Source organism: Moschus berezovskii, chromosome 13, assembly GCF_049115385.1.
Source record: "Moschus berezovskii isolate FMDL1 chromosome 13, NW_MosBer_1.0, whole genome shotgun sequence".
Taxonomy (NCBI): Eukaryota; Metazoa; Chordata; class Mammalia; order Artiodactyla; family Moschidae; genus Moschus; species Moschus berezovskii.
In genome coordinates, this window is record NC_142472.1 from 21065388 (window position 1) to 21070270 (window position 4883).

General features: G+C 36.1%; 1 long non-coding RNA gene across 1 annotated transcript; it reads left to right on the forward strand.

The window, feature by feature from the left end:
* Positions 1-1637: 1637 nt before the first annotated feature.
* LOC148775819 (uncharacterized) lies at positions 1638-4420 on the forward strand. The gene is made up of 3 exons (XR_016038932.1): positions 1638-1783; positions 3723-3824; positions 4319-4420. It is a non-coding gene; the product is annotated as an uncharacterized LOC148775819 (long non-coding RNA).
* Positions 4421-4883: the final 463 nt, after the last annotated feature.

The window sequence follows — 4883 nt, forward strand, 5'->3', positions numbered from 1 at the left end:
CAAAGTTATAGTGAATGATTTGAGTAATAATGTTTTATTTTATAAAAGAGGTGTCAATATCATCGATTTGAGTTACAACATTTTATTACGTAGAATAGGTGTCAATATCATTGATCTGAGTTATAGTGTTTTATGTAAAACAGGTGTTAATATCATTATTACTTCACTTTCTGGATACTTTATAAGCTTGTCCTAATAGAGTTTAGTTTCGTGGAGGGCACAGCAAAACAAGTAGTATTCTTTGTTACAATACAACTAATCTTTGCAACAGCTGTGCATTTACCATCCTCAGCTGCTCCAGTTACAACAATCAGCCTTTTCACAGCCTGACACCTGTCTCTTATTATATTTGAGAACAATTGTTAATTTCCTTAAATTTCCCATCCCTCTTAGTGCCCTTGTGTCGCTTTATTTCTCTGATGCACATTTACATGGTCTATTATATTAATTCTCTCATTTAATCTCGAGAACTTAAAAATTATTAGGAAGTTAATTGTGCAGGGATCAGAGGTTTTTCTCACTTACAGCATAACTCTGTTAAATGACACAGTTTGTTCCAGCTTCTTGCTGACACTGCAAGGGATTGTCTAGAACGAAGAGTTCAATTACTTTCACAGTGCTAATCATAGATCATTATGTACAGGCATGAATCCTTAATTCCCAAGCCAGTGCCTGGAGCAGCGTGGTGGCGATAAAGGACACAGCCCAAATTCGTCTGTCCACCGCAGCAAGCAGGCCATAACTGAAGAATAAAATAATTGTGTCTCCTTGGCTATGCTCTTTATTTATTTGAATATTTGATGCCCACAGTGAATCACGTTCCATTAATTTTTATTCATTCACACAAGATTTTTGTCAGAATTGATTTAAGATGCATCGTTCCAAGGCCAAAGATATAGTTACACTTTTTTTTGGAGAACATTTTACTGCACAATTCAGGAAATGCTTGCTTTCTGGTCCTTTGTAACTTTTTCAAGATACAAATAAAAAGGCAGGAAATAACTGACTTTGGAGTCTCACAGGTAAAGAATTTCTCAGTGTTAAAAAAAGCCTAATTGTTCCTTCTTGCTGCACATCTTAGACCCAGAGGTTAATGTGTAACCCGGACCATTCCCTTGTTCAGCTACCCCAAGGTCAATGAAAAAACGGAATCTGAGAGAATATTTCGTTTGTTTCAGAGGCAGGAAAATGGCTTATGAAATCTCAGAGCAGGGTGTAACCTCATTAAGTTAAATGTAAAAATAACTCACCAATGGCAAGTTATGAAACAGGAAATCAACGCCCGTGTTGTATAACAAAGGCAGTCTTATATTTTTGGCATTAAAAAAAAAAAAAAACAAACTACTGTTAACCATTTTCTTTTCTCTCCTTCCCCCTCTCCTGCTATCCTCTCTGTTTGCCGGGGCAGGAAACTCGGCCGCCTCTGCTTATGTTGTCTGCTGCCCTTTTGTTCTATCATCTGCCCAGCCAGTGGTGGGAGGAGGCTGATAAATTTCCCTTGTTGGATGAGAAACTTCCATATCTGGGAGAATTATAATCAGATTGCCTCTTGGAAGAGAAACATGGACAGTGAGCGTAGTCCTTGCTGTTAAACATTTTTTTCTTGCTAGGCTACTCAGAATCTTACTACCTATCTTTTTACCTGATGTTTTGTAGACTATTCGTAACTGTAAGAACTTTAGAGATGTTGTGATTGCAAGCACATCATTTTATTTACAGAAAATAACTCCAAACGGAGTTTTCTATGGTAATCACTTCAATCAAGTAGCAAGGTTGGCAAGTTGTAAGTCTGAAATTGTTCCATTGTTTTTATTTGCTTGATTTTCCCTTCTTTCTCTTCTTTCATTCTTTCTTTCCCTTTGGTAAAACAGCCACTCTTGTGCTCTTATTTCATGTATCTAGCTCCTACACCTAGACTTTGGTCAATATTCAGCTCATATTTCTTCTGTGTCTCTTTTATAAATCACCTGTAAATATAGCTCAATATTTTGTTACCTGTATTTAAAATGTATTCGATTTTTCATAAGTTGAACCTAAGATGTCAGAGTGCTTTTCTGTTTTCCGGTCTTTTCCATAGCGTAATGTTGAAACTAAACGTGTACTCTGCTTCATATTGGAGAAGGAAATGACAACCCACTCCAGTATTCTTGCCTGAAGAATCCCATGGACAGAGGAGCCTGGCAGGCTACAGTCCATGGGGTCACAGAGTTGGATAAGACTGAATGACTAACACACACACTGCTTTGTATCACTGGGAACTAGTATTTTTTTGCATACACAAGCATTTCTATAGGTATAGCAGATTTTTTGTGGGGTTAATTGGTAACCTGTTGCCTTTATCTGTTATATAATCTACTTTGGTGACTGAGAGACACAGCTTACCAAAGTATCACTGTGTTACCTTGTAAATATTTAATAACCTGATAGTTCCTCCAGATTATGATCATCATGACCCAATCAGGATGAATGCAGTGAAATGGGGAACAGCCCGCAACTGGCTAGTTGGCAACTGAAATTAATCATTAATTGACTTATGTATTCTGGGGATGGGTGAAAGTTGTGATACTTCTTAACCTTGGTTACAATTTAAATGGCCTAGAGATCTTTTAAATAACAAATACCAATGTCAGACTAACGAAATCTCAGGTGGGACCTGGGTACCTGTATTTTAAAAAGCATCCTAAGTGATTCTATTGCAAGTGAAGCTGAGAATCTTTGTGTCTGAATCACTTAATAACATCAAAGAAAATGCAAAACTGCTTGGGATCACTTTGACCAGGCCATCAACTATTGATCCTATGTGCATCTAATCCCCTTATTATTGTTTATTTGTTTTCATCCGTTCCTATTTATGAACATATAAAAGTTTGGTTGGATTTATAATCCCACTAAATCAATATTTGCTTTGTGTATATTAGCTAGGGTCTGGCTAACCTCTTGACATCAGTCTCCATCTCAGAACGTATTTCAAATTAGCTTTCTTAAATATTTCATGATCTCATTTGAAAAATTGTCATTTTGAAGTTTACTTTGAAAATTTTATCTGCTTTTTAATGTATTTTTTAAGTCATTAAATTCTATGGTTTTACTCTTTGAACTAATGCTTTCTCATTTTTCCAAAAGTCACTGCATTAAAGACTCAGGCATCTGTTTAATGCTAGTACAACAGACTTTTAAATTAAACATTGTGTTCAAGTTTATAATTTTATGGGCTGATTATTAATGGCATTCATGTATATTATTGGGTTTATTGCAATTTCATTTCTTCCTGATTCTTAAATAAAATCATGTCATATATAAAAAATGTCACATTTTGTTAACTTTGAAATTTTTTGAGTAAATATAGTCACAAACCAGAACATACACTCTTAATTCATATATCTTGCTTATTAAGAAAATAGTCGCATTATATATAATCATTTTTATTTTTCTTTCCTAATCCTTAGAAATGCTTTTCTTTTTCTTTGTGGGGCAATCTCCCATCCTTTTTGCTTTCTAGATTCTGAGTTTTTTTTTTTTTTTCATCCATTGTAATTTATGAATGGCCAGTGGTTGGCACATGTACCATATATTGATTAGTTCTTGCTGCAGGACAAAATTACCCAGAAGTTCCGTGGCTTAACACAACAATCGTTTGTAACTGTTCTTGTCTCTGTGAAGGGTGGCAGAAGTCCAGCTGAGGTAGGTTGGGCTCAGCTTTGTGACTTTGGTTCTCTGTGCAGTCTTATGGGATGCCTGGGGAGCTCTGTTCAGACTGTGAGGACAAGGATGGTTTCCTGTCATGTATCTCTCATCCTTCTGATGTGACCACAGCACCACTTGAGGTATGTTTGCATGAAAATGATACAGAGCAAGTGGACACAGGAGGACATGATGGTCTTGACTCAGAAGTCTACTCTGTCTTTTCTCAGGTCATGCAAAAGGATGGCTACAGAAAGAGGGTTGGAATTGGGGCAATAAGTCAATCTATGACATGGTAATGCCCTTCATTCTCATGCTCTTGGGTGATGTCATTTACCTGTTAAATCTCTCTTTCCTATAGAACTGAGGTTGGTCTCAGAATTGTTTTCAAGTCAGTGTTCTATGAAATGATGCAAAATTGATTCCCTGTTAGAGTAGGGACCATTGTCTCTTCCCTATCTAGTGTTTACTTTCTTCATGTTGATTATTTCTTTCTCCTTTATATTATTAGCACATTAAAATTTGGTCTAGATTGAGTGATTATTATAAAACATATATATATAAAAATTTTTAAGATAAAACATTAGTTACTCAATATATTTTTATTTAACCAGTGGTTAATTTTTGCCTCTATTAGGACAAGACTGCAGGGCGGGATGACATTTCTCTTAAAGGTGATGTGTCCCCATTGACTTTCATTTCCAATGGAATGTGAGCAGAAGAGATCCTTGTTTCTTCCAGAATAAATCCTTTAATTTTGAGAATTTTCAATGCTTTTATTCTTGCCATATAGTCATGGAAGCAAACATTGAACTGGAGGTGTGACCCTGGGCCATTATGTAGAAAACAGATCCCCTGAAGCATCAGCCAGACTCATCACCAATTTGCTTAAATGAGGAATAAAACTTTTTTAAGCCACTGAGATCTGAGGACTTTCTGTTATCCCAAAACTTAACCTACCACGGAAAAGCTGTGTTTTCCCAATACTGAAGCTGAAGGTAAAGATATATGTACTCAATGTAGCCAGTTCACAGTTTTAGACGAATAAGTATAATAGAGATCTGGAAAAGGAAGCGCTCAGCAGACAAATGTGAGTAATTTTCAATATTTCTTAGTTCTTTTTCTTATCACTGGTCACAATTCAAACTGATGGCCTTTGGAAGAGTTCTCATGCTGATCACTACCTCTAGCCAAATAGCAGA